The 8,493-nt window shown below is 41.7% G+C and overlaps 1 long non-coding RNA gene across 1 annotated transcript; it reads right to left on the bottom strand.

Annotated features, from left to right (window-relative positions):
- Positions 1 to 3,657: 3,657 nt before the first annotated feature.
- LOC310688809 lies at positions 3,658 to 5,624 on the bottom strand. Its single transcript, XR_014517204.1, has 2 exons — positions 5,429 to 5,624; positions 3,658 to 3,885 (listed from the first exon to the last, which is right to left on the bottom strand). It is a non-coding gene; the product is annotated as an uncharacterized lncRNA (long non-coding RNA).
- Positions 5,625 to 8,493: the final 2,869 nt, after the last annotated feature.

Below are 8,493 nucleotides of genomic sequence, written 5' to 3'. Positions count from 1 at the left end.
CATAACCCATGATGGCTTTGGCTGATGGGAGTTGTAGTCACCCGCTTTCTTTTTATTCAAGTGAGGAAAATGTGTGACTTATTTATTTATTTTTGCACACAGCAAGTGCTCTTCTGCAGTATAACGCAGGGTGTTATCAGAAATGGCTAAATACCTAAACAATGTACCGTACAACTTCAGATATACGGTTTAAAAAAAAAAAATCAGATGGAACTGAAAGGTGCTGATTGTGTCAACAACTCAGATGGGGATTTCCAAAATTATTCATGATCCCCACAAAGCGTTTAGTGCTAGTGCTAAGGAACATAGTGGCAAGGTTGGCAAAACACCCATTTTCCTACAACACAGTCTGGAAGCTGAGCACAGATTGCAACAGGATGCCAAAACAACCAAAAATTAAATGGAGATTGTACAAGTAATAAGCAATCTTTACTGGGGGGCTGGGAGGAGCATGTACCACACACAAATTAGCCTAGGTAGCTTTGAAGTTACTTAAATTACCTTTTCTATCTTGTTTGTAGAACAAATTCAGAACCTGGTGTGTGTGTGTGTGTGTGTGTGTGTGTGTGTGTGTGTGTGTGTGACTATTAATGTCTCAGATTTGGTGGCTGTCAAGCATGCAAATGCTGGCAATCCCACGCATATGTGTGAATGCCCAAAAATTCAAAGATGCAGCAGTGATGTTGATAATACACTGTTGAATGTTAATAATGCCCACTGCACAGGCATTTGTGAAAGCTATTCATGTCAATATGAAGAACAGCAAAGAGGAGAAGAGATGATTAAAACCTTAAGTCAAATAATTGGCAGGAGGTGTTGTGGCTGTGTAGGTGGATCAAGGACTAACACAGAGTCAATTGTGCACATTTGGCCTCAACTTGCTTCAGCTCGCATCTGCTAGTTATTTTGTATCCAAGCAATTTGTGTGTTTGTTGTACAGTCTCTCTCATGATTATTAGACACTTAATGCTAATCTTATCTAGAAAGAAGAAGACAAGATATATGTAGAACATGAAATTAATTCTTTTCATGTTTTGTAAAGTGCAGGACCAGCCCAAGACATTTTGCCACCTGAGGCAATGGACAAGAAAGCACTTCTCCCCAAATCCTTGTACAAAGGCCAACCAGGCTGCCAGTTGAATTTTACTTCAACACTGGCCACACTCGTAGATCCCATGCTTGCTATCCAGAAAAATCCCCTGGTCTTGCGCTGAACTTGATCCAACGAAGTTCAGCAAACTTGATCTGACAAAGAAGAGCTGGGTGTTGGGGGCTGAAGCAGGCTGTTTTAAATCCACCCAGGAGTGGACTTGAAGGAAGCCTCATTGTTCCTGGATAGCCCAGCCCTCCGAGCCAGCCTGCCATTTGCCAATTCAGCAGGCTGTCACAGAGCAGGATTTCAAGCCGGGAGCAAGAGCCGAAGCTCGTGCTCTAGCAAGGATCAGACCCTGACACACAGCCCTGAATCATCAGCAGGAGGAGAGGCGCTGGCCGTTTCGCAAAGCCGCCGCACCCCTAAAAGGGGGTAAGTGGAATTATACAAAGGCCAGCCAGGCTGACAATTGAATCTTACTTCAACACTAGTCATGGGACAACATTTTCCACCTCACCTCAGGGCCGAAGGCTCGTTTAGGAAGAGTAGGGCAGCCTAGGTGACATTTCCACATGGTTCTTACTGTTAAAGCTCTTCATGGCCTGAGACCCCCATTCCCTCAGATACCACCTCTCCTTATATGAGCCCAGATACTCTTTACATCTTGCTCCATGCGTCCAGACTGCTAGAAATGCTGTCTGTGGTAAGGATCTTTACCATTGCTGCTCACAGGCTGCGTAATGACTCCATTGGTAGAGCTCGAAACAGGTCTGTTTGTTCAGCTTTTCAGAGACAATGCACAATGTACATCTTCTGAAAGGCCTGGGGCTGCTATGTGGGCATTATTTGAGGCCCTGTGTTTCTGCCACTGTTGATTCTATGGTATTTATTTATTATTGCTATTAATGTTACTTTTAATGTTTATGAACTGTTGAAAGCTGACTTGAACCTTGGGAGGGTAAGATATAAACGCTTCGAACAGATAAATAACAAAACACATGTATTGCCTTACACCTCAGAAACTATCATGTATACCCAGATGTTGAAAACAGCAAATAGGTGCTGTGCTGCTGCAAGAAAAGAGCTGGTCCTAAGAGGGAACACTTCAGTGGTCACTCATGGTGGTGCATGGGGAAAAGTTGTCCGGGTGCTCTGGTGGACCAGCCTAAGAGAATGGCATGGAGGCCAGCCAATCTCATAATATGGACTATTCAGGGTATTGTGTGTCCACAGACAGTCTCATTGGAATGGTCCTCTTCCTAGTTGCCTCTCCAGACACCAGTTGCCTCTGCTGGCCTCAGTCAATAACATAAACCTGTAGCTCCATTAAAAACAATGAATGGGCATGTTTGTGGGGGTTGGGGTGTTAGGGGAGGGGTAGTACCTCTAGTGGGGGGGACATTGTGCTCCTTCTGGGGCTGTTTGTCCATCTCTGGTCCTCACCCTCTATTCAGCTCCCACCTGTAGCTCCTAGAAGCTGTCAGCATGTGACAGCGGCCACACCCTGGGAATGGCTTTAACAGGTTGCCTAATCCAGCTGAGGGTAGCCGATGGGTCTCAAACCTCCTGTGAGTTAGGGACTTTCCTGCATGCAGAGACACATAATTACTCTATGAGTTAGTGTTCATGCAAAAGTGCAATGAAGTTCCTCCTGCATGACCAACTTTTTGGTTGATTCTGGCATGTTTTCAGGAATCTTATGATTACCAAGATAACTGATGCCATGACTTTTATTTTCCCCTATCCTATCTATAATTACACAGAAGCAAGTCCAACCATGGGAGCTGATTTTTTGGAAGTGCCACGTAATTGATTGATCATTTATTGGAGCTTTTCCCCATAAGCTCTCACATGATTGCAACCTAAGCCATTTCTTCCTCTTTAACTGTGGCTGTGTAGTTTCTCTTCCATTATTTACTCCAAAATTATAAAAGCAGTGCAGTGTAAATCTTTATATAATAACCCAGAAACCTTCTTAAATACAAATAAATGGGTGGCCTGCTGTTTGATTTTGGCATACTCATTTACCTTTCTTTACCTTATCTAAAAAGGTTGAGTAGGACAAAATATTAAAACACAATTACAAAAGCCATTATGAAAGCTATAACGGTCCTCATTCAAAGTCTCGGCAGCTTTTCTATGGATTCATATCGGTCTACAAAAGCTTTTCATTCTCCCCCAACCTGATGAGGCAAGAGGTAGTTAGCAGAATATAATGGAATGGGAAAAGAATGTGATGACCAAACAATATTGGTTGGTTTCAGAATAATCTACTCCTTGTGCTGTTACTTTTTGTTTCATTTGCGCAACATAAACACAGTTTATGGACAACTGTGTGGTGAATTTAAAACCCCGGAGCTCACTTCCTATTGCAGATAATGGATTGTTAATTGCTCACTGATAAAGATTGAGGCCCCAGCACCTGCAAACTGCAATAATAGCTGTATTTCATACATATGCATAGCAGTTGGACAGGTAGCAAAATAGCAACATTAACAGTAAAATCATATTCAATAGGGTTTATGTCACATTATATTTTGCGAAGAATGTGTATGACCACTGAATCAGACATACTTCCTTTTATGTTTTGTTGAATAGTACTTTAAATTGCAGAATTAAATGCTCAGAGCAGAAACCTTGTCAGTTGCAGTGTCACTGAATCAAATGCTATAAAGATGAAGTAGTCCTGCTGTTCTTTCTGTCAAAGCCTTCTGGCTATACTTCACAATTTGTACCTTTATTTGTTCCTCCATTTCGATTCCGCAAATGAAATGTTGAAACAACAGCATGTGCTGTGAAACACAGAAAGTAAATAGAAGGACTGAACTTAGGCAGAGGTGGAGAAAAATCTCAATATGAACGACTGATGTTCCCAATTCTGCAAATAAAACATTTTCTAACGTACTTAAAGGAAGAGGGGAAGTGTAGGTGTAAAATACATTTTACAAAGCCAGTGCAGATCTTCTCTTGGGACCAAACTAGACATGGCATTATTCTCATCATTTAGCTTTGCACTATGACAGCTAGCATGATTTTATTTAACAAATAGGAGCTTAAGCCAGATCAAGGCCATGGAGGGGGAGCTTTAACCCTTTGCTCCCAGCACAGTCCCAATCTAAATGTGGGGTGGAGGGCAGACCCTCCAGGTTTCCCTATCTTCCAGGGACAGTCCCGGATTTACAGAAGCCATCCCAGTTTCTGATTTGATCCCGAAATATCCTGCTTTTCCTTAGGACATCCCTAGTTTCATCAGATAAATGCTGGAGGGTATGGTAAGGTAAAGGTAAAGGGACCCCTGACCATTAGGTCCAGTCGCAAACGACTCTGGGGTTGCGGCGCTCATCTCACTTTACTGGCCAAGGGAGCTGGTTTACAGCTTCTGGGTCATGTGGCCAGCATGACTAAGCCACTTCTGGCGAACCAGAGCAACAGACGGAAACGCCATTTAGCTTCCTGCCAGAGCGGTACCTATCTATCTACTTGCACTATGACGTGCTTTTGAACTGCTAGGTTGGCAGGAGCTGGGACTGAAGAACGAGGGCTCACCCCGTCGCGGGGATTCGAACCGCCGACCTTCTGATCAGCAAGCCCTAGGCTCTGTGGTTTAGATCACAGTGCCACCTGCGTTCTGGGTATGGTGGGATGTCCTTATTTTCATTGGAGAAATGTTGCAGGTTATGCAACATCGGAGCCAAGGAGATACAACCTTTAGAAGACACCTGAAGGTATAGGGAAGTTGTTTTAATCTTTAATGTTTTATTATTTTTTATGTATGTTGGAAGCCACTCAGAGTGACTGGGGCAGCCCAGTCAGATGGGTGGGATGTTGTTGTTGTTGTTCTTGTTGTTGTTTAGGGTGTTGCTATTTTCATCAGAGAAATGTTGAAAGGTATGGGAGTGCCCACACTTGAAGTTCATAATAGGAAGATATTTGAGGAGTTGCTTCTCAAACTACAGACCTGTCTGCACTTCCAACCTCATATTTATTTATTTGTTTGTTTATCAGAAAGTGGCTAAGTTAGAAATTTCTTCATTACCCGTAGTTATGTTTGAAAATGCAGCTTTTTAGCACAGAGGATCAATGTGCACTTCACGCAGGGGCTCGTGGTGTCACTCAGATGTGTGTGATGCTTCACTACTTACTTTTATGCACTAGGCAGAAACATCGAAAAGTAATAAGCTGAAACACAAAAACTGTAATTTACTGCCACATGTTTAGAACTGCTACAAAAAAAGGGGAGGATTTAGAACTAAATTTTGGGTGCAGTGGAGGGATCCCACCAATATTATATTTGGTCAATTTTGTTCAGTCTCTGGTATCTAAAATGGTATTTACCCCAATGAGATTTCATTGCCCTCATTGCTTTCATTTGTATCCGAAGCTGGCATAAAGGAGAGAGAATTGAGCGAGGTATCTTGCTTCTCGCATGCTTTGAAACCTTTGGTGGTCCAAGGGAGTGAGCTCCTCATCACTCCTTAGCATTCAGTGCTCTACTGATGCAGCAGCCAACCATCTGAGAGTCAATCGTCTTTGATGCCTTCGCACATGGATGGAAGCTATGTGTCAATGATGCATCCACATGGTGGGGCTCCTTCCCATGGACTCATTGTGATGTCTACTAGAATTAGCTTGACCATTCTATCAGGGGAGGCACACAATCTACCCACAGCCACGGGACAGCACATTACGGGAATGTGAATCTCACCTGTCTGGAGGCTGCATCTACAGGACATGATACTCAATGGAGGTGGAGGTGGAGGTGGCAATGCTCAAAACCAGATACAAGCTAAAGATATTTTGTCATCATTAAACATAGCAGATTGCACTATATTTCTTCCCTTTGGTTACAAAGTGCTCTTGTAAGGGGGGGGAGCTCTAAACAATTACATTTCATTTTGTGAAATGAAAATAGCATTTTGTATTTGGTTGCTACAATTTCTTTTAAGAGAAGGAGCTCTTTATCTTCAAAAACGGGAACAAACATCTCTGCATGTCAATTGATTGTATTTAAACTTTATTTTCAAAAGCATTAAAAGGAACTCTGGCACAGAGAATAATAATAATAAAAAAATGCCAGCGCTCTTGTATGAACCCATTTCTGAATGTCAGGTACCTGAACCACACGCACAAATCAGAATTAGATTTCTTTTTCAGGTGTTGTAGGCACAGATTTAAATTTGGGGCCATTGTCTGAGATTCGTGTGGCCTGCGCATTGTGAAAAATCATTGGAAAATAAACAAATGAAAACCTAACTTCAGAAAAGCATTTTGCACAGGCTAACACCTAGGCTAATTCTTAGTCCAGAGAATACCAGTAAATAATACACATAGTGCACAATGTGGGAGCATTTAGCTTTCGATCTGCATTTTGCACTTGGCTGTAGATGTTCTGCTAGGTGCCGTGGTTTTAATACCTTATTGGCAAAGATGCAGTGTGGACATTCAAACAGCATATTAGTAACTGACTGAAGCCTATCAGCGCATGCACACATGCCCACATATATGAGAGCTATCCGTAGGATTCAAAGTGATGCTGATCATTCAAAGAATGGGTAGGGGAAAACCTAAAGAAAACTCCAATGAGAAGCTGCTGCTATAAATTACATGAGCCATTTCTTCTCAAGTTAAGCATTACCCAAGGGTAATGTGCTGGCTGCAAGGATGAAACATGCCTAGGCATGTGCTGAAGCAAGAGACACAAGTGAATCTTGTTAATTAACACTAAATATCTGCATCACTGAAGACCAGTAACATACATAAATTCATAGGGTTGGATCCCAATAAAGTTTGATAAATTTAGGTCTCACTAAAATCAATAGTAGGGACACGGGTGGTGCTGTGGTGTAAACCACTGAGCCTAGGGCTTGCCGATCGGAAGGTCGGCAATTCGAATCCCCACGACGGGGTGAGCTCCCGTTGCTTGGTCTCTGCTCCTGCCAACCTAGCAGTTTGACAGCATGTCAAAGTGCAAGTAAATAAATAGGTACCGCTCCGGTGGGAAGGTAAACAGGGGTACCTTTACCTTTTAAAATCAATAGTACAAGTTAGTCATCATTTACATCATATGGAAAGAAGTGCATTAAGTCCCATGTGTATCAGTCAGGATGAAGTGGATCCAACACACCAAAACTAGATAAACCTGTTCATGCAACTTTTGTGAGCACACTATGAGAAACAGAAGAAGCAGCCATGGTTAACTCAACCATCTTCATGCTGCTGCTTCTTGCCGGATCCTATCAGTCTGCAGATTAAGGAACTCCAGCATTATGGTCAGATATTTTGCAATACGCTGGTTCTGAGGAGGAAATAAATGTTAGAAATAAGGAACATTAAAGGAAGGTGCCAGGGCTATAAATGCTGCCTTGAAGAAACTGATTCCTTTACTCCAGCAGAATGGTGGCATTATATGAATTAAGTTATCATTTCATCTTTAATAATCATGTGGTCTTTAAGGCAAAACCAAAAAAGAGAAGACACTCTATAACCATGAAGACATTGTCTGTTTCCTTATTTTACTCTTCACCCTTAAAAAAATCTTTCTGACAGATGACTTGATTTCAGTTGTTGGGTAAAATAAAGCATGCCATATAACTCAATTCAGATGTAATCTGTGTAAAATTTACTTGAGCGGATTGACATTATTTATGTTCCTGGCTTAACCCAGAGTCAAGAAACAGCAGGTATGAGTCACCCACTATTTGACTGTGTGTGGTGATTTCCGATAAGTAAGGCGTGAATCCACTAAGTGTTTGTGCTTTTGATGTTGATTTTTGACCTTGTGGAATGTAACTAAATCGTGTGTGTGTGTGTTGTGCACGCGTGCACACACACACCATGTATGTATAAAGACTTCTTAGTGCATTTTATGTGGGCCCAGTTGGTGATTGAAAGGAAGATGGTATTCCCCTCCGTAATGAAAAACAGTTGGAAAGCTCATAAAGGAATCTCCATCTGAGGAAAAGTTAGAAGTAGAAAGGATAGGTAAAATTATTATAAAGCTTGCTGAAGCCACATGTGAGGGTGGCAGACCCATTTGTTGAAACCAAGGCCTCTCCTAACCACATACAAAATATATGTGTAGTGATTTTAATAACAAGAGAAGTGTGTACGTGAGGGCAACTGAATCCTCTTCCCTTAGCATAGAGGCACCACCTATTAATTTCAATGGAGTTTCTGCAGATGAACTTCCCAGAAGTTCTGAATAATGTGTTCGTAAATAAAGAGGAGCCATTTTCACAAACACTTACAGAAATCAGACTTGTTTTATTTTCCAAATATGAATATTGTATCTAACCTTTGGTAATGTCAGTTGTTCTATATGCATAATAACTTAAACGAACAACAAGTAAAAAAATGTGGAAAAGAAAAAGATAGGATAGAGATTACATAGTGATTTTTGG

This window comes from Podarcis liolepis, assembly GCF_965112155.1.
Source record: "Podarcis liolepis genome assembly, chromosome: 11".
In the NCBI taxonomy this organism is placed as follows: domain Eukaryota; kingdom Metazoa; phylum Chordata; class Lepidosauria; order Squamata; family Lacertidae; genus Podarcis; species Podarcis liolepis.
Note: the sequence above shows the minus strand (reverse complement) of the source record. Positions and strands in the feature narration are given on the sequence as shown.